Source organism: Salvelinus fontinalis, chromosome 4 (genome assembly GCF_029448725.1).
Source record: "Salvelinus fontinalis isolate EN_2023a chromosome 4, ASM2944872v1, whole genome shotgun sequence".
Taxonomy (NCBI): domain Eukaryota; kingdom Metazoa; phylum Chordata; class Actinopteri; order Salmoniformes; family Salmonidae; genus Salvelinus; species Salvelinus fontinalis.
In genome coordinates this window covers 62,884,893-62,906,747 of record NC_074668.1, presented here as the reverse complement: position 1 = coordinate 62,906,747, position 21,855 = coordinate 62,884,893, and the positions used below count along the sequence as shown (strand labels likewise).

At 41.4% G+C, this 21,855-nt stretch overlaps 1 protein-coding gene across 1 annotated transcript in view; it reads right to left on the bottom strand.

The window, feature by feature from the left end:
* LOC129854150 (T-cell immunomodulatory protein-like) overlaps positions 1 to 21,855 on the bottom strand; it is a 129,987-nt gene that overhangs the window by 105,151 nt on the left and 2,981 nt on the right. The gene's annotated exons all lie outside the window — the stretch shown is intronic.

The following is a 21,855-nucleotide window of genomic DNA, read 5'->3' as shown; positions in this document are numbered from 1 at the left end:
AGTTCACAGTGTGAGACTAATAGGCCCAATGGCCAGAGAGAGAGATGGGAGGATGATGAAAAGTAAAGTGTTTTCTTTTCTTACATAATATACAGTACCAGTCAAAAGTTTGGACATACCTACTCATTCAAAGGTTTTTCTTTATTTTTACTACTAAATACATTGTAGAATAATAGTGAAGAGATCAAAACTATGAAATAACACATATGGAATCATGTAGTAACCAAAAAAAAGTGTTAAACAAATCTAAATATATTTTATATTTGAGATTCTTTAAAAGTAGCCACCCTTTGCCTTGATGACAGCTTTGCACACTTGGCATTCTCTCAACCAGTTTCATGAGGTAGTCACCTGGAATGCATTGCAATTAACAGGTGTGCCTTGTTAAAAGTACATTTGTGGAATTTATTTCAGTGAAATGCTTACTGACAGGCTCTAACCAATGGTGCGGGGAAAAAGGGTGTGTGTGTGTGTGTGTGTGTGTAGGTAAGTAAAGAAATAAAACAACAGTAAAAAGACATTTGAAAAGAGAGTAGCAAGGCTATATACAGACACCAGTTAGTCAGGCATATTGAGGTAGTATGTACATGTAGGCATGGTTAAAGTGACTATGCATATATGATGAACAGAGAGTAGCAGTAGCGAAAAAAGAGGGGTTGGCGGGTGGTGGGACACAATGCAGATAGCCCGGTTAGCCAATGTGCGGGAGCACTGGTTGGTCGGGCCAATTTAGGTAGTATATACATGAATGTATAGTTAAAGTGACTATGCATATAAGATAAACAGAGAGTAGCAGCAGCGTAAAAGAGGGCTTGATGGGGCACACAATGCAAATGGTCCAGGTAACCATTTGGTTACCTGTTCAGGATTCTTATGGCTTGGGGGTAAAAACGGTTGAGAAGCCTTTTTGTCCTAGACTTGGCACTCCGGAACCGCTTGCCATGCGGTAGTAGAGAGAACAGTCTATGACTGGGGTGGCTGGGGTCTTTGACAATTTTTAGGGCCTTCCTCTGACACCGCCTGGTGTAGAGGTCCTGGATGGCATGCAGCTTTGCCCCAGTGATGTACTGGGCCGTACTCACTACCCTCTGAAGTCCCTTGCGGTCGGATGCCGAGGAATTGCCATACCAGGCAGTGATGCAACCGGTCAGGATGCTCTCGATGTTGCAGCTGTAGAACCTTTTGAGGATCTCAGGACCCATGCCAAATCTTTTTAGTTTCCTGAAAGGGAATAGACTTTGTCGTGCCCTCTTCACGACTGTCTTGGTGTGTTTGGACCAATCTATTTTTTTGTTGATGTGGACACCAAGGAATTTGAAGCTCTCAACCTGCTCCACTACAGCCTCGTCGATGAGAATGGGGATGTGCTCGGTGCTCCTTTTCCTGTAGTCCACAATCATCTCCTTAGTCTTGGTTACGTTGAGGGATAGGTTGTTATTCTGGCACCACCCGGCCAGGTCTATGACCTCCTCCCTATAGGCTGTCTCATCGTTGTCGGTGATCAGGTCTACCACTGTTGTGTCGTCAGCAAACTTAATGATGGTGTTGGAGTCGTGTTTGGCCACGCAGTCATTGAACAGGGAGTACAGGAGGGGACTGAGCACGCACCCCTGGGGAGCTCCAGTGTTGAGGATCAGCGTGGCAGATGTGTTGCTACCTACCCTCACCACCTGGGGGCGGCCTGTCAGGAAGTACAGGATCTAGTTGCAAAGGGAGGTGTTTAGTCCCAGGTTCCTTAGCTTGGTGATGAGCTTTGAGGGTACTATGGTGTTGAACGCTGAGCTGTAGTCAATGAACAGCATTCTCACATAGGTGTTCCTTTTGTCAAGGTGGGAAAGGGCAGTGTGGAGTCTAATAGAGATTGCATCATTTGTGGATCTGTTTGGGCGGTATGCAAATTGGAGTGGGTCTAGGGTTTCTGGGATAATGGTGTTGATGTGAGCCATCACCAGCCTTTCAAAGCACTTCATGGCTACGGACGTGAGTGCTACTGGTCTGTAGTGTTCTTGGGCACAAAGGCAACCTTAATGTGTATTATGGCAAGAACAGCTCAAATAAACAAAGAGAAATGACAGTCCATCATTACCTTAAGACATGAAGGTCAGTCAATCTGGAACATTTCAAGAACTTTGAAGGTTTCTTCAAGTGCAGTCACAAAAACCATCAAGCGCTATGATGAAACTGGCTCACGAGGACCACCACAGGAAAGGAAGCCCTAGAGTTACCTATGCTGCAGAGTATACGTTCATTAGCGTTACCAGCCTCAGAAATTCCAGCCCAAATAAATGCTTCACGGAGTTCAAGTAACAGACACATCTCAACATCAACTGTTCAGAGGAGAATGCGTAAATCAGGCCTTCATAGTCGAATTTCTGCAATGAAACCACTACTAAAGGACAACAACAAGAAGAAGAGACTTGCTTTGGCCAAGAAACACGAGCAATGGACTTTAGACACCTCCGTGTCTTTGTGAGACGCAGAGTAGCTGAACGGATGATCTCCGCACGTGTGGTTCCCACCGTGGAGCATGGAGGAGGTGTGATGGTGCTTTGCTGGTGACACTGTCAGGGATTTATTTAGAATTCAAGGCACACTTAACCAGCATGGCTACCACAGCCGTCTGCAGCGATACGTCATCCCATCTGGTTTGCGCTCAACACGACAATGACCCAACACGCTATTTGACCAAGAAGGAGAGTGATGGAGTGCTGCATCAGATGACCTGGCCTCCACAAATCACCCGACCTCAACCAAATTGAGATGGTTTGGGATGAGTTGGACCACAGAGTGAAGGAAAAGCAGCCAACAAGTGCTCAGCATATGTGGGAACTCCTTCAAGACTGTTGGAAAAGCATTCCAGGTGAAGCTGGTTGAGCAAATGCCAAGAGTGTGCAGAGCTGTCATCAAGACAAAGGGTGGCTACTTTGAAGAATCCGATATGTAAAGCTTATTAAAGAGCAGTGTTACTATCAAGAGCAGTATGCGGGTTTCTTTTTCTCTCTCATTTTATTCAACTTTTACCATGCACCTGCAAAAAAGATCAGATGTGTGAGTGCCTTTAGAACTTTAGAATTACTTTGAAGAATCTAAAACGTATAATCTTTTTTATATTTAACACTTTTTTGGTTACTACATGATTCCATATGTGTTATTTCAGAGTTTTGATGTCTTCACTATTATTCTACAATCTAATAAAATAGTACAAATAAAGAAAAACCCTTGCATGAGTAGGTGTGTCCAAACTGTTGACTGGTACTGTACATATTTCAGTGCTTTTCTTTTGACATCCGCTCCGCAGCAATTATTCTTAATTTCTCTCTCAATTTAATTCTAAATGATGCTGCACTTTTAGAAGAAACCTTCAGTCTGCAGAAAAGCTATTTGTACATTAACTAATGGTAGTGATGAACCCTTTGGCTCTTTGTGGGCTCCCTGTTAAGCTCAGGGCTGGGGGAACTCAGCAACAACACTAAGAAAGAAGGAAAAATGATAGAACAACTTAGCTGGGATCCCTATCCCTACAGTTATTAATTAATCTATTGTGAGATATCACATGCAAGACAAAATACTAAATTAAAATTCTCAACGCGTCTAACATTATCAGGGTGGCAGGAAAAAATGCCTGCAGGGTCCAATGTGTCTTCTCCATATAGAAATACATTAGTCATAATAAGTGAAAAGCACTTATATTCTGTGCACTGTAAAAGACAGCATGATCATTTGGATGGTGTCTTCCAATTTCAGTGAGATATTAAACAGATTTTTGGAGTAGAGTGCTGTCCTTTACTCTTTAGTCAATATTCCTATTCCACTCCTGCAGTGTCTGCTTCATACCGCCCATGGAAATCCAACATCTAACTGTGATAAGCCTAAGTGTGGCAAAATGGAAGGCACACAAAGAAAATTTCACACAACACTTGGGCCTTTAATCTGCCTTCATGCAGGCAGATGCCCTTTTCATGGAAGGGAGCAATAATCTCACCCACAGAGCGGCTGCTTTGATCAATGGTCTCACTGTGGGCAGTAGATACAGCGAGGAGTGGGGTGGAGAGGTTATCCATACAGATAGATTGAGACCTTTGGAGACAGACACTACTATACATTTCATAGTGTGTTGCTGAAGGAACTGCTGAGTTTAGCTGCATTCTCACTTTTCATGAGTCTCTCTCTCACTCCATCTGTGATCTTCAGACGTGTGACCCATGTGGAGTGTGTAGCCTCCTGCAGTCTGCTGATGAGGAGTAAACAGGTTCAATAATCAGGCTATAAAGGAAGCTCTCCCCAACTAGCAGTGGGTGTCTATCTGCCTGTCTGATTAGAGGGGGCATGGACGAGGCAGGGGAGCTCTCCACATCACTGAGAAATCCTGTAAACACTTACAGTCCCCACGGGCCACTCCTCCTACTCCTCATCTCCCTGGTTCACAATAACGGACATACCTCAGTGGCTCTATAAAAGACCTCTGCCCAGTAAAATAAAAACGGCTGTATAAACTTCTTCCGTCACTTGGTTTTACACAGTTGTACGCATACTACACTTTTTACAATGGCACCACTATTTGAGTAAGATGGATCTCAGGAAAACCCAGTAGTAGTCGATATAACACAATATAAATGGGATGTGCTCCCACCCATCCAGGACATCTACTAGAAACAATGCCGGAGTAAGGCCCGTAGCATTTTCAAAAACCCCACACACCCCAGCCATAAGCTGTTCATTCCCTTATCGTGGGGAAGACCGTATCGGAGCATGAGGTCAGAACAGTTTCTATCTACAAGACATCACACTGCCTAACACTTGAACTGGTCTGCCCACCTGCTTTGTTGCTCCACATCTTAGCGCGCACAGACACACCACAACTACCGCTATCAGACTCTTACTATGATTGCTAAATACTGCACAATTGAAAATACTTGCCCTCCAAAATACTTGCCTCTCCCCAAGTGTAAATATTGGACTATAAATTGTGCCTTCCTGTATTATACTTATGCTAAAATGTTTATTTTATTCTACTGAGCCATTTACTTTATGTTCCTATTCGTTATTGTTTATTTGTCGAGAAGGAACATGCAAGTAAGCATTTCATTAGACGGTGTGTGCCATGTGTATCCCGTACATACGACTAATAAAACAAAAATGTGGTTGTGGCAAGAACGCCAGTGGAACACAAATTGTAGATAATATCAAGACAGGATTTGATGAATTCCATTACGCATGGAAAAGTACTGATGAACATAAAATACATGTCATGGTAAAATATTCCAAAGTATGTATATCAAAGTGACAGGATTTGGAACTTGTGCTCATCTTCTTTCTGTGTTATGATAGTTGTGAAAGCTTGGGTTAATTAAAAGTCAGTGAAGACGGCAGTAGTTACTGTCCACCTCTACACAGTGATAATAAGAGTGAACTATGTAGCTTTTCTTCACCTTTTTCATGCCGTATATAAAAAAAATAGGCCTATCCTATTCATTAGAAGTCTCTATAAACAGACAGGTTGCCTCCCTTATTGTATCAAATTTCCTGTCGACACGTCTGTACGGACACAACGTCAGTTTGGCATAGAGGAACTACGACACTGCCGACGTCACGGCCTTATCCACTTGTTGCTCACATCCCCCAGACACAAAATAGTAGTTAGCAAGATGGAAATAACGGAGGTTACTTTTAATGAGTGCATTTCTCAAGTGGATAGTTTGCGTCAACTACCTTCACTAAAACCACTGCTTTATACCGGCAAACGGTATCGAATCGCAACATTCCGGCATGCCTCGTGATTTGTCTGTCTGAGGAGGACCCTCCCCCAGACCCCCCCCCCCCCTTTTCGAAGTTACCAAGAGAGTCCGTCATTCATCCCAGACCCTAATCACTGCTGTTGCCTAGGGTCTGGGTTCCCGAGAATAATTCATTAGGGAAAGCCATTCATCATGACCTTAAAATACAAAACTAATTACAAAAAGGTGCATAAACTTGCAGGTTGATATACAGTACTGGCAAATGCATAATTCAGGTATGAGTAAAGGCTCTGGGCTCCAAGTGATATGTCATGTCACAGTCTAGTTGCAGGATTGCAACCACAAAGCTAATTAAAGAAACAGTCTTAATTATTAAAAGGTGTCCTAAGTAGAAATCGCTCCGGCATTTCCTAGTTGCTAAAAATCTAATAGTATTGCTAAATTCAGTTTGTCACAAAACAAGCAAGCATAGTGTAGAGAATCATTGTACCATTTAAACCACTGTGAAATATATTTTCCATAACCAAAAATATTGTATTTTCATCTGGTTTACAAAACCGAAAGTAACAGATGCAAAAACAAAACTTAATAACGGGAAGCATAGAAATAGCGCACATAAAACAGATCTACTGCTTCTTAATACCTGTGTTCAATGAGAATGAAAGATCTCTAACTTACATTTCTACGTGAAATCGGTCGGGTCGCCAAAAAAGTGACATATTGCAGCTTTAAAATAGAGAACAGATTGTTTAACTACACCAAGACTAACAAGCTGTGGCATTGGAGTAAAAATCAGATGCATCTGTGGATGAAAACCTACAAAGCAGAAAATCCTAAAAAAGCAATTTCGAACATCTTAATTCCAAAGTGCTCATCTTTAAATCAGTTGATTGTTTCTCCCACCTCCTCTCTTGGATTAGGGGTGATTATGTTTTATTCAGTTAATATTCTCCTCCTAAGAATAGAAAAATCGAAGAAAACACACAAGACCATGAATATATTTACAGATGAGGTAGGCTAATTGTTACTTGCAGGATAACCATAGTCGATTTGAGCCAGCCATTACAGATCCGATGACTGGGTATCTGCTTACCTCCTTATCATGGAGCCTGATGTAGCCCATTCAATCAGCTCAAATCAAGTGTCCTTTCAGTCTTACTGCCTCCTTAATTGAATAATCAGGAGTGTCACTGATAATATGGAAAAAAATTGATTATTGATCATGTTCCAGAGCCCCAGATGAAATTAGATTAAAAAAAATAGATATATAGTCTTGATTAACAGTGTTAATTTCACACTCTCATTTTAGACCACTTGTACATGTGGACCAATCCAGCATTTCACATAGCGCCTTTTCTTCATTGGCTGCCGGAGGTTTCCCAGCATGCACTGCGAAAGCCTCTGTGCTCTATTCTGTGGTTGTTTGTGTGTTTTTCGAGCCCGGCTTGGCATACTACCTCTCCATTATGGCATGCATATTTCAAAGAACTCCACGATTAAAATATTAACGAGCACATTTTAGATTATACCTTAAGGGGAAACATGCCATAAAAAGTTGTTGTTCAATTCATGCCCCGACAGACTTCACACATACAGGTCTACATAGAAACTGCAATGCAGCAGCTAAACATGACATGTTATGGGAATTACTTGATTGATTAGTGTCTATGGAACTGACAATTAATCATGAAATTACTATGCAAACAGTTTGGAGAAAGGCGCAAAGCATGATCCCAAACGTAGTTACAAAACATACATTTACAAAAATAAACGTGTATCTATCCATCTGGCTTGCTGTGTTACACAGATGATCTATCTAATACAGATTACAATGAGAAACATAAAAAAAAGCAGAGGAAGAGAGCTCATGTTTGAGAAGTGGAAACATTATCCCGCAGCTTTGTTAGAAATATTCAATTAAGTCTAATGAGAGTGTTTAATCGAGAGCACTGTGTGGAGTGCCATCCCCCACATCCATACTCTCAGTGTTAGGAATACTTGGCCCTATGATGGGTTTGCAAATTCTTCCTCGTGCTCTGCTTTGGAGCAGATTTTTCCTGAGGCATCATGAACACATGTTGGTAGACAGGGAGACCCACAGAAAGGGAGTGGGGTCCTCTAGGGAAGAGGAGACAACTCTGGAGAAATCCCTCGTCTTCTCCAATACTCGATATACACTGACCTTCCCTGTTGCCCATCTTTCTGAGTGGAGGAAGGAGACACAAAGTGACGAGTTCATTTCTCTGATACAGAAAGCTGGCGTACGTTACAGCAACTACGGCAGACAAACAGCATGAGAAGAGTGGGCTGTAGGCGGTCTTGAGAAGGAGAGTGGGAGATTCTAAAGCAAAGCAAATCAATGTTGTTGGCTTCTACATGTTGGGTATACAGATGACTCCGGAAAGAATCTCCAGATCCAATCTAGAAGGAATATAGCTTCTATCTAAAATCGATCCTCAATTTGACTTATTTTCAATGAAAACACTAGGCCTATGTGTGTAGTTTGAGAGGGATGCTTTGGAGTTATTCATAGCCTCGCAATTTAAGGCATCTGCTGACAGTTTGACTTGGACTTTATTATAGCTCTCAATTCCATTATACAGAACGGGGGCAGGGATACAGCTCCATAATATCCCTTCATCACATTACCTTGTGAATAAACAGAGCCACCATTCTGATCTCTACCCAGGTGGAAGTGGGGCTTTGACACTGTGCATAATAGAGGGGGGGGGGGGGGGGGGGGCATTCTCTCCCTCCCCAACCACTTGCATCTATCTCTCTTTCTCTCACACTTCTTTTCTGCCTGAGATCCTTTCATTATTGCTGGGTAAATCCTAGACGGGGACCTTCAGCTAAGAATTGAGGATTACAGGTAAGGATAGTTCAATAGCTTGAGCTGCAAGACAGAAGCAAACATGCAAATAGTCTCGCTGTGAGCCGAGGTGGCTGTTATTGGGTTTTTATGTCAGTCGCAGACTGTCTGCCACTGCAGTTTGCAGCCTTTGGTAAGATAGAGTGGCAAGAGTATGGTAGCATGAGAACATTTCTTGCTAAACACTAATCAATGCAATTCCAGATTAACCTCATGGTAAATGACCCCAGAGCTTTCAGAGTATTGCTGTTTCTGATTGAGGAGAATCTTCTCTGCAAACTAATTCTCTGAATCCATCAATGGATGTTACACCCCAGAGTTGAAAACAATGCACATGTTCATTCTCAAAGTTAAAGACTATTAGTGCTGAAATGAACCAAATATATATATATATATATATATATATAAATACAGTTGAAGTCGGAAGTTTACATACACTTAAGTAGGAGTCATTAAAACTCATTTTTCAACCACTCCACAGATGTCTTGTTAACAAACTATAGTTTTGGCAAGTCGGTTAGGACATCTGCTTTGTGCATGACACAATACATTTTTCTAACAATTGTTTACAGACCGATTTTTCACTTATAATTCACTGTATCACAATTCCAGTGGTTCAGAAGTTAACATACACTAAGTTGACTGTGCCTTTAAACAGCTTGGAAAATTCCAGAAAATTATGCCATGGCTTTAGAAGCTTTTGTTAGGCTAATTGACATCATTTGAGTCAATTGGAGGTGTACCTGTGGATGTATTTCAAGGCCTACCTTCAAACTCAGTGACTCTTTGCTTGACTTCATGGGAAAATCAAAAGAAATCAGCTAAATTGTAGACCTCCACAAGTCTGGTTAATCCTTGGGAGCAATTTCCAATGCCTGAAGGTACCATGTTCATCTGTACAAACAATAGTACGCAAGTACAAACACCATGGGACCACACAGCCGTCATACCGCTCAGGAAGGAGATGCATTCCGTCACCTAGAGATGAACGTACCTTGGTGCGTAAAAGTGCAAATCAATCCCAGAACAACAGCAAAGGACCTTGTGAAGATGCTGGAGGAAACAGGTACAAAAGTATCTATAACCACAGTAAAACGAGTCCTATATCGACATAACCTGAAAGGCCGCTCAGCAAGGAAGAAGCCACTGCTCCAAAACCGCCATAAAAAAGCCAGACTACGGTTTGCAACTGCACATGGGGACATATATCGTACTATTTGGAGAAATGCTCTCTGGTCTGATGAAACAAAAATAGAACTGTTTGGCCATAATGACCATCGTTATGTTCGGAGGAAATAGGGGAGGCTTGCAAGCCGAAAGAACACCACCCCAACCGTGAAGCACGGGGGTGGCAGCATCATGTTGTGGGGGTACTTTGCGCAAGAGGGACTGGTGCACTTTACAAAATAGATGGCATCATGAGGAGGGAAATTATGTGGGTACATTGAAGCTAAATCTCAAGACATCAGTCAGGAAGTTAAAGCTTGGTCGCAAATGGGTCTTCCAAATGGACAATGACCCCAAGCATACTTCCAAAGTTGTGGCAAAATGGCTTAAGGACAACAGTCAAGGTACTGGAGTGGCCATCACAAAGCACAGACCTTAATCCTATAGAACATTTGTGGGCAGAACTGAAAAAGCGTGTGCGAGGAAGGAGGCCTACAAACCTGACTCAGTTACACCAGCTCTGTCAGGAGGAATGGGTCAAAATTCACCCAACTTATTGTGGGAAGCTTGTGGAAGGCTACCCAAAACTTTTGACCCAAGTTAAACAATTTTAAGGGCAATTCTACCAAATACTAATTGATTGTATGTAAACTTCTGACCCACTGGGAATGTGATGAAATAAATAAAGCTGAAATAAATCTCCTTTATTATTCTGACATTTCACATTCTTAAAATAAAGTGGTGATCCTAACTGACCTAAAACAGGGCATTGTTACTAGGATTAATTGTCAGGAATTGTGAAAACACTGAGTTTAAAAGTATTTGGCTAAGGTGCATATAAACTTCCGACTAACTGTATGTGTGTATATATATATATATATATATATATTTATATATATCAGTATATATTTTTTTTTTTACGAAAAGAGGGTAATTAACTACAATGACCATAAACAATTGCACGGCGGCTTGAACTTGTCCGGTCTGTGTGGAAAAGACACAGAGACTGAGAGAAGAGAGACGTGCGATCAAGAGGGATAGAAAGCAGTTGCTTCGCGATCCTGAAAATACATGATCTAAGTCAGGGGTGTCAAACTCATTCCACAGAGGGCCGAGTGTCTGCGGCTTTTTGGTTTTTCCATCCAATTAAAGACCTAGACAACCATGTGATTGGAGTTCCTTACTAATTAGTGACCTTAATTCATCAATCAAGTACAAGGTTTGAGCAAAAACCCGCAGACACTCGGCCCTCCACGTAATGAGTTTGACACGTGAAATTCCGTGGGGCAGCAGGTAGCCTAGTGGTTAGAATGTTGGGCCAGTAACCGAAAGGTTGCTAGATCAAATCCCTGGGCTGACAAAGTAAAAATCTGTCATTCTGCCCCCGAACAAGGCAGTTAACCCACGGTTCCTAGGCCGTCATTGTAAATAAGAATTTGTTCTTAACTGACTTGCCTAGTTAAATAAAGGTTCAATTAAATAAATAGCAATACTTTGAAGAGCTACTAAAATTGTGATTTTGTCAGACAGTATAGGCAGCAGATCTAAAGAGATGAGATGATGACTTGGAATGAAATGATAAAGTCATCAAATAAAATATTTTATTCAAGTAAAGTAAATGTGAATAAATGTTGGTTAAGTGATAAGCAGTAATGGGCAGTCACTAACACCAAGGGACTTGTATTAACGGTTTAATTCAGTGTTGTTAGAGCATTCAACACACACACAATGCATAGTGTATATAATGTCGAAACAAAATATCCAAACGGAAATGGATAACCGTGATTACTTTTGTAATAAATCGGACGGAAACCGAACCCACCTCAAAAAGCACTAAATCGCTCAGCACTAACGGCAAGAAAGCACTCCTACTAGGTTATCACATAGTCAATATAGTCACAGAGGAGCAGCAGAGTCATGTCAGCAGGCCAAATTATGAGTTTGGGACTAACTAAATTTCATGAAACATGAAATCTCCTCCTCCTTCCATTCTCCCACTATGATGATTAAAGAGCAATATAAATCTCTTGGTCAGCCACTAAGGACTGGTAATTGTAGAGAGATTCTGTTTAGATAAAATGAAGAGGAAACAAACAAACAAACAGCAGCTGATGAAAAATGGGGGTGAGCAGATTTGTAGCTAATTATAGTGCATCCACAGCTCTCTCTCTCTCAAGTTTCACACAATTCTCACACTGTATGTGGGATGCTCAGCCATCCCTACTGTCTCCAGCCTGTGCTACAGTAGGCTGGCGTTGACAACCTCTCTCACACAAGCCATGGGGTTCAGCAAGGTTCAGGGCTGTTAATGAGCAGTCTTGGTGGCTTTTCTCTCCCACCATTGTTCATTTATTCAAATAGGGTGCTTTATATTTGGAAGGCAGTCTCCTGAGAGGTTTCCTCCATGCCAGAGAGAACACATTCACACAGAGAACAGGGCTATGACCTAACGAGGAGGAGTCAAACAGCTGACAGTTGTCAAACAAAAAAATGTCAAATTAACCAGGGCTTTGTTGTGAAATATTTTCTTTGTTTTTCCAATGGGGAAATATACAGTTAATGGGTTGTCTTGACGAAGATAGTTACATGAATGGTGCGTAAGGTATGAGAACAATAATACGAGGGTGTATGAAAACAAAGTACACAATAGTCAGTAATAACCAATCTACACGATTATCACAGCATCCCATTTCAGAATGATGCAACTGTTAAAGTTGCATCAATAGGCCAACTGCATTTAGAACTAGTTAAACCATATTAATGCAAATCCACAGTAAGGCTTCTCTACCCTACCTGCATTTAACCAGTGGTTATTGCCTAAAGCTCAGAGCCTCCTCAGCCCCTGTGCCAGCAATGCTGTAAACCAAACATGACATTCCTCTGCATTAGTGTCCTATGAATCCAGACACCTCCCAAGCCCCACCTGTCTGCAGTTATCACTGCTGTGCCCACTCCCATTAGCTGAGATGGGAGAGGGTTGCTTTTAGGCTGCCCCTCTCCATAGGCTTTAATGCCCCTGAGCAGGATATTTGTTAGACTGTTACTCAGCAAACAAGCTGTGACTCCAATTCCCCGCTCAGTGACAGACGGAGGGGAACAGAGAGGGGGAGAAAGAGCGCTTCACCCCTCAGGCCGGAGAGGAGATGGGATCACGCAGGGCCAAGTGAGTTTGATCTCATTTCTCTGTCCAGGGGTTGGAGGCCGCATGTCAATTTGTGAACGAGTGAGGACTCAGAAGGGAAATATGGGTTGAATTAGGCAGCCCACAATGAGGCAAAAATTAAGTCAGAATTGTGTTTGTGTGCTAAATATTCAGAGCACTGAGATAGGCCTTTCTGTTCTCATCGGTGAGTCAATTGTGTTTTCATGCATTCTCTCTCGTAGATAAGAATTTGTTCTTAACTGACTTGCCTAATTAAATGAAGGTTAAATTTTAAAAAAAGTGTAAAATGTTGACCTCCCTACTCCAGTCCACATTTCTGCTGTTGCATGGGAGAAAGAAGCCTTTGACATTACAAAAGGAAATGTCATGTCAGTCATCAGTGAAATGGATACAACAATCACCAGACATAGAGAGCCTTCCGGTGTGAGAGCACGGGAGATACGCAGGGGTTGTAGTGTCGAGCTACTGAATCCCTGAACCAACACAAAATCCTTGAAGAAAAGTACTGGTGTAGATAGAATTCAGGATCCTGGGAGAAATACAGGCTAAACAAGAGGTAAAAACAACTAGGCCAATATCCCAGAGTAGATCTGTGTGTGACATGAGGATCCAGGGTACATCTCTATGGGACTAGAAAGAGATCTTCATCTCACAGTGGAGTGCCCAAATCTATTATTTTCCTCAGGTCCTGGGTAAAATAAACAAATCGTTTTAATCTCAGACTTGCCGAACATCAGGCAGGCGACGTTTGAAACGTCAGCCATGCCGAATCGATGGCAGCCAAATAGCCATTCTGATGACAGACGCAGACAATATGCAGCCAGCAAAACTGAACAAATGAAAAATTGACATTTACTTGAAGCATTTTAATTAATAATTGCTGTGCTGCTGAAAATGGCAGGCACTTATGCTCCAATGACTACTGCTTGAGCAAGGACAGGACATGGACAGTCAGAAGTTAGAGAGGTTTACTCTCCCCACTACATCGCTATGTTTTCTCTCAAAGACAGTAACCCAGCACTCAGCCCATTGTCCCATTAAGGAAGATGGGAAGGGAGAGATCCAGACTGCCTGGCCAGCTTGAATGAAATGTGGCTCTGTCTTCTGCTGGGAGGAGTTGATCAGACCGTGAAACTACCAATTTAACTTGCCAAATCCCAAATGAGGATTTAGGCATGACATTAAAAGACGCAATGACAGCATTGAGATACAAAACCTTCAAGATATTGTTGGTATTTGTACGATATTGTATGTAGCTTTCAAGGGATGAAAAAACAACTACACAGGCCGGAGAAAAATGCACGAGAGCTGGACTGACACTCTCCATGCAATAATCCCTAAAATAAAATACCATATTGTATCAATGTTTTCCCCATTCAGCTTGTTTGTGTAACTGACATTAAAACGAGTTAGGGACAACCCAAAAGACTCCATCAAAGTGAGCTTCCGGAGCAGAGCATGAAAAAAGTGAAATCCCATAAATAAATCCTCCATAAGCCAATTCCTGTCAATATACACCGTGTTCCTTCAACCCAAAGCACCTTATTCACAAACATGACACAACGGCACCAGAAAATGGAAAGATGCTATTCGGAGGAGAAATAATCTCATAAAACCATTAAGTGAACAACGTAGGTGCATTATGGGGGATTACACCAACTCCTCATACACTGGATTCCATTTCTCTGCCACTTCTGGGGAGCAAATACAGGACTTCAGTGAGCAGTTAAACTCCTGTAACAAGTTTAAGAATCCCATCCTTGCAGTGGAGTATAGCCTACGTACATGTTTAGGCCTATGTGAGCAATGTTATTGTGACCATGTCGGAGAGAGAGAGTGTGTGTGTGTGTGTACTTGCAAACCTATTTGATTCCTGTAGTGGACAAGGCTTCGCTCTAGACACCGCTCAAGCTACTTAATCAGAATAACTATGTTGGTTTGACAAAGATTTGACTTAGAGAGAGCAGTTACATCTTTCCATGTTGAGTGAGTGCATACAGTAGATCTTTCAATAAAAAACGATTTATTCAAACAATTTAGTGTTAAGCTTCAGGCAGATACTGCTGTTTGTTTGGTCTTTATGGATGAACCCTGTTTGGTATTATGCTAATATACCACTATAAGCCTGGAGGGGGAGAGTACTACACATAAGAGGATTGCACTGGAAACAGCAGCACAACCAGAGGCCACAGACCTACTGTACACAGTGAGAAATTAGATGCTGTATTTATTCATGTATCTAAACAAACTGATGTAAACAAATGTACTGTATGTTCGATACTCGGCCAGCTTTCCGGAAGAGACTAAACAAGAGACTTAAACATTGCACCTTAAAGCCTGGTCCCTCACTAGCACGCTGTGCTCGTTTTAATTCTGTAATTATTCAAATGAGTACCGAACACTGGGAAGCAAGTCTAGAATTCATGACAGAATGTACTGTTCCATGTTAACCTGTCTAGCCCCGGGGTGCCGCTCGCGGCACACCCCCCCCACCCCCACTGAAAAGGCAGAGCCGCGAAATTCAAAAAATATATATTTTTTAAATATTTAACTTTCACACATTAAAGTCCAATACAGCTAATGAAAGACACAGATCTTGTGAATCCAGCCAACATGTCCGATTTTTAAAATGTTTTACAGGGAAGACACAATATGTAAAGATGTAAATCTATTAGCTAAACACATTAGCATAATCCACCATCTTTTCTTTGTCCACCAACACCAGTAGCTATCACCAATTCGGCTAAACTAAGATATTGATAGCCACCAACCAAGAAAAAACCTCCTCAGATGACAGTCTGATAACATATTCATGGTATAGGATAGGTTTTGTTAGAAAAATGTGCATATTTCAGGTAGATGTCATAGTTTACAATTGCACCCACCGTCACAAATGGACTAGAATTACAATGAGCAACGTGTTTACCTAACTACTAATCATCAAACATTTCGTAAAAATACACAGCATACACTAATCGAAAGACACAGATCCTGTGAATACAGACAATATTTCAGATTTTCTAAGTGTCTTACAGCGAAAACACAATAAATCGTTATATTAGCATAGCACATGTGCAAACATTACCCCAGCATTGATTCTAGCCAAAGAGAGCGATAACGTAAACATCGCCAAAATATATTAATTTTTTCACTAACCTTCTCAGAATTCTTCAGATGACACTCCTGTAACATCACATTACAACATACATATACAGTTTGTTCGAAAATGTGCATATTTAGCCACCAAAATCATGGTTAGACAATGAGAAAAGTAGCCCAGCTGGTCAGAAAATGTCGTGCGCCATATTAGACAGTGATCTAGTCGTATACATAAATACTCATAAACGTGACAAAAAAATATAGGGTGGACAGCGATTGATAGACAATTTAATTCTTAATACAATCGCGGAATTACATTTTTTAAATTATCCTTACTTTTCAATACAGTTTGCGCCAAGCGAAGCTACGTCAAAAAAGATGGCGTCCTAAGCCACTAACATTTTTTGACAGAAACACGATTTATCATAATAAATTGTTCCTACTTTGAGCTGTTCTTCCATCGGAATCTTGGTCAAAGAATCCTTTCTTGGGTCTAATCGTCTTTTGGTCGAAAGCTGTCCTCTTGCCATGTAGAAATGCACATTGCGTTTGGCATGAACTGGAACGGTGCCCAGAGATTCACAGTGGCTCAGAAATAAATGTCCCAAAATCGCACTAAACGGATATAAATTGCTATAAAACGCTTTAAATTAACTACCTTATGATGTTTTTAACTCCTATAATGAGTAAAAATATGACCGGAGAAATATAACTGGCTACACTAATGCTTGGAAAAACAGTAGGTCGGTGTCCTCCGCGCGCCTGACGCACCAAGAAAAGAGTTCCTACCTACAGGATTTTTTCATTTATAGTGGCTGTGATTGGGCAATCGATACCATTCAAAGCGTCATCACGTAAAGGCATCCAGGGGAAGACGTAAGCAGTGTCCGTATACTCATAGGAATAACAGTGGCCTTAAAACTGACTCCAGAACAGGGGCCAAAATGTGTGAAATCTGACTCCATGTCAGGGAAATTGCTGTAGAATGAGTTCTGTTCCACTCAGAGACAAAATTTCAACGCCTATAGAAACTATAGACTGTTTTCTATCCAATAATAGTGATAATATGCATATTGTACGATCAAGAATTTTGTAGGAAGCCGTTTCAAAAATTACACAATTTCCATAAATAGTGACAACAGCACCCCCTAGCCTTAACAGGTTTTAAGGTCGGTACAATACCTTTATGAGACATAGGCTAATTTTATTCTTTCATGATTGCAATATCTGTATAAAATCTATGTGGCTGTTATATCATGTTAATTTACAGCATATGTTATGAATGTTTCATGCAGGCCTACAGTAGATCTTTAAAAACAGGTAGGCCAATGCCAAACACATGGTAGCCTAATCAATATTACAGAAACCAGAAATGATTCTGTCTGATAAAAAAGAAACGCAATGCTTCTAACGTGCAAAATGTGACACAGTGACTCAAAACAGGCCAAACTACTAAATATGCCTTTTAAAATTGTCCAGTTCTGCAATGAGTGAATCCCTTTAAAGTCCCAATCCAGTAACGTTGATATGAGGCAAATCTGTTTCCCTTACAATACACCAACAATCAACTTCTCCCTAACAGAAAAAACAAATTCCTAATTGGATGCTGCGGGGAGCGTTGCAAAGCCACGTTGCCTAGCGACAAGCCATATGATAGTATCGGTTCGGTGTCTTTGAGCATAATGACATTTATAATTATTTGGCAATTACCACCTTTTTCTAATGAGTTCTCACATTCCGATTCCCCGGCATAGCAAAACCATTATAGAGATATAAAACTGTGATACCAACCCCAGTGAACCTCAACTTTCTAGTAAAATATAACCAAGCAAAATAAAATGAAATGTAAAAATCCCTCAAGGTTGTTATGTGATGCTATAGGAGTATTGGCGCTCGTTGGCACGTTACGCATCTATTCCTCGTCTTATTGTGTCAATACTGACTTGGTGATCTTGGTAGCAGTAGAACCACTCAAGTGTGCCGGAATTAGCCAATTAGGAGCCTTTTTACAGGGATACTTAACCATCTGTAGTTGTCACAACCTGCTCATCTTAATAAACTACCAGAACATACAGTTGAAGTCGGAAGTTGACATACACCGTAGCCAAATACATTTAACCTCAGTTTTTCACAATTCCTGACATTTAATCCGAGTAAAAAATCCCTGTTTTAGGTCAGTTAGGATCACCACTTTATTTTAAGAATGTGAAATGTCAGAATAATAGTAGAGAATTCTTTTTTTCTGATTTTCTTTCATCACATTCCCAGTGGGTCAGAAGTTTACATATACTCAATTAGTATTTGGTAGCATTGCCTTTAAATTATTTAACTTGGGTCAAACGTGTCGGGTAGCCTTCCACAAGCTTCCCACAATAAGTTGGGTGAATGTTGGCCCATTCCTGCTGACAGAGCTGGTGTAACTGAGTCAGGTTTGTAGGCCTCCTTGCTCGCACACGCTTTTTCAGTTCTGCCCACAAATTGTCTATGGGATTGAGGTCAGGGCTTTGTGATGGCCACTCCAATACCTTGACTTTGTTGTCCTTAAGCCATTTTGCCACAACTTTGGAGGTATGCTTGGGGTCATTGTCCATTTGCAAGACCCATTTGCGACCAGGCTTTCACTTCCTGACTGATGTCTTCAGATGTTGCTTCAATATATCCATGTAAATTCCCTCCTCATGATGCCATCAATTTTGTGAAGTGCACCAGTCCCTCCTTCAGCAAAGCACCCGCACAACATGATGCTGCCACCCCCGTGCTTCAAGATTGGGATGGTGTTCTTCGGCTTGCAAGCCTCCCCCCTTTTCCTCCAAACATAACAATGATCATTATGGCCAAACAGTTCTATTTTTGTTTCATCAGACCAGAGGACATTTCTCCAAAAAGTAAGATCTTTGTCCCCATGTGCAGTTGCAAACTGTAGTCTGGCTTTTTTAATGGGGGGTTTTGGAGCAGTGGCTTCTTCCTTGCTGAGTGGCCTTTCAGGTAATGTCGATATAGGACTCGTTTTACTGTGGATATAGATACTTTGTGCCTGTTTCCTATAGCATCTTCACAAGGTCCTTTGCTGTTGTTCTGGGATTGATTTGCACTTTTCGCACAAAAGTATGTTCATCTCTAGGAGACAGAACGCGTCTCCTTCCTGAGCGATATGACGGCTGCGTGGTCCCATGGTGTTTATACTTACTTACTATTGTTTGTACAGATGAACGTGGTGCCTTCAGACGTTTGGAAATTGCTCCCAAGGATGAACCAGACTTGTGGAGGTCTACAATTTTTTGCTCAGTTCTTGGCTGATTTATTTAGATTTTCCCTTGATGTCAAGCAAAGAGGCACTGAGTTTGAAGGTAGTCCTTGAAATACATCCACAGGTACACCTACAATTGACTCAAATGATGTCAATTGGCTTTAGAAGCTTCTGATAGACTATGACATCATTTTCTGGAATTTTCCAAGCTGTTTAAAGGCACCGTCAACTTAGTGTATGTAAACTTCTGACCCACTGGAATTGTGGAATTATAAGTGAAATAATCTGTCTAAACAATTGTTGGAAAAATGACTTGTGTCATGCACAAAGTAGATGTCCTAACCGACTTTCCACAACTATAGTTTGTTAACAAGATATTTGTGGAGTGATTGAAAAACGAGTTTTAATGACTCCAACCTAAGTGTATGTAAACTTCCGACTTCAACTGTAGATGAGGAGGATTGAACAGAAACACCAGAAGTGGAAGAGAGAGATGAGACATGATACAGACTGGCCATGTGATACTGTAGAGGGGGACAGCGACTGCTCGACAGTCCAATTTACAGCTTAAATTAGGCCTCAACATTGAACAGGAAGCAATTTCACATCTCTTGAAAGGAGTCGTGGGTAGAGGGTCACTGGAAGCAGCTCGGCTGTGTATGTTTACAGCTATAAACACCACTAAAATTGGAGACGCGACACGGGATGACCCTCCTCTGATCATCCCTGGATAGGACGCATGATAATAAAATACCTCTCCGTGACGCTGCTGACCAGGCCACAAAGACAGCAAGTGGTGGTCCAAATCCCTTTTGTGCATCCTATGGGGTATTGGAAAACATAGGAACAACTTTGCACACTCTTCATTTCTAGTACAGGCTATACCGTCATGTCCCAGTCTCTCTTTCCCCATGCTTAGAGAGGCTGGCAGGTGCAGTGGAAAGACAGAGCTCTAATTCACCTAATTCATTTCCTCCTGAAAAGCAGCATCCTCACTCCCACACTAAGCTCTTCACAGCTAAACGTGGCTGCAACAGACACTCATTGCAGAGGACAATATAATTGTACATTTCAGTGCTATTTCTAAATCGGCAGCAATTTTCTCTACAGGTGTATAGTCTCTTAATGTTTTTAAATATATTCTTCTTCTTCTTTTTACATTTGCAGACTGACAATCAGTGAAACAACAAAGCGTTTCCATGGCGACAGGGCAGTCTCCTGGTTTGGGTGCCTGCACTCGTGCCGGGCTCCTGCCAGTGTGACGTGTGCCCCGGGGGTTCAGGGCTCTGCTTCTCTGTAGACCTAGGCAAAAAATCCCCCTAGGACAGATGCTCTAGTCTACAGCCTCTTACACAAGATGAATATGAGAAGCAGGCAACGAGCAGCCATTCAAACTGACTGACTAGTTGAATCTGTGAGTTGTAACATTGCTGCTTGCATTTTACAAAAGTGGTCAACACCCACAGTTCCAATCCTCACCCCAGCACAGAAAGAATACAAATAAATAAATCATAAACCAAACTGTAACATAGACTTCTTTGCTAAATTACAGACAGGCTAACCTTTAAGATACTCTCTCCAGCTGGGCTGGCATGTCCAAAGGAGTATGCTTTCTAATCCCTTAGCAGCTTAAATATGAATGATTATGCTCTGGTTAAATTGTCACAGCTCAGTAAGCAAATACCCCAAAAAGACCTACCGTAGGTCAGACACGACAACATTCTCTGCGATTGTCTTAATATGAGATTTACCTTCCTGGGAGAAAAAAAAATCTAAAACGTCAGGACCATAAGTCTAAGTGACAGGTTTGTCGGGTGGCATTTTGTGGAAAAAGAGAAAGCCAGTAAAACAAGAAGAAGCCGATTTATTTATTCAGTGGTGAGGAAAATGGGAATTCCTCTCTCTCTTAGTCAACTTGAACATTGTTTAACTATAATATATTTGAATCCAATTGTTTGGAGCTTAAGGAACTCAGGAGAAAGTTTGTGTTCCACACAATAGAAAAAAATAGTGATAATTGCCTTGACAGATCATCTACCCAGCTGTCTCATGAATCTTGTGGAGTAGGCCTTAGGGCCGGGACGATACCAGTACTGCGATACTCATTAGTCCCACGGCAAGGAAGCAAAACACAAAGCGGATTTAACTTCTTTAGGAAGTCATATTTATTTATTTTCCAAGCTATAGCACACAATGTTTGGAGTGCTTCAAATTTGGTGTGCTACGTGTTTTCATTTTTGCCATGGAAAAAATATTGCGATACCGGCCCTAGTAGGCCTACATTCTCTCCAAGGGTTGAATAGCACAAGGTTACCCACAAACTGATCCCAATTCAAAAAGACATGAAGAGAAGAAGATGGGCTGCCAAGAACAGACTCAACTTCCTTGCTTTTGTATACAGTATGTGAAACACAGATTTTGACCATTTATACAAGCATCTACTTACCAAGCTCCAGAAGAGTGCCCAATTCCCCAGAATGAATTCACTACTCTTGACTCTAATGCTAAAGAGACTGATCACACAGCCATTAGACTGCCATGCCACATTGTCCATATGTTTCATTGTAGAAAG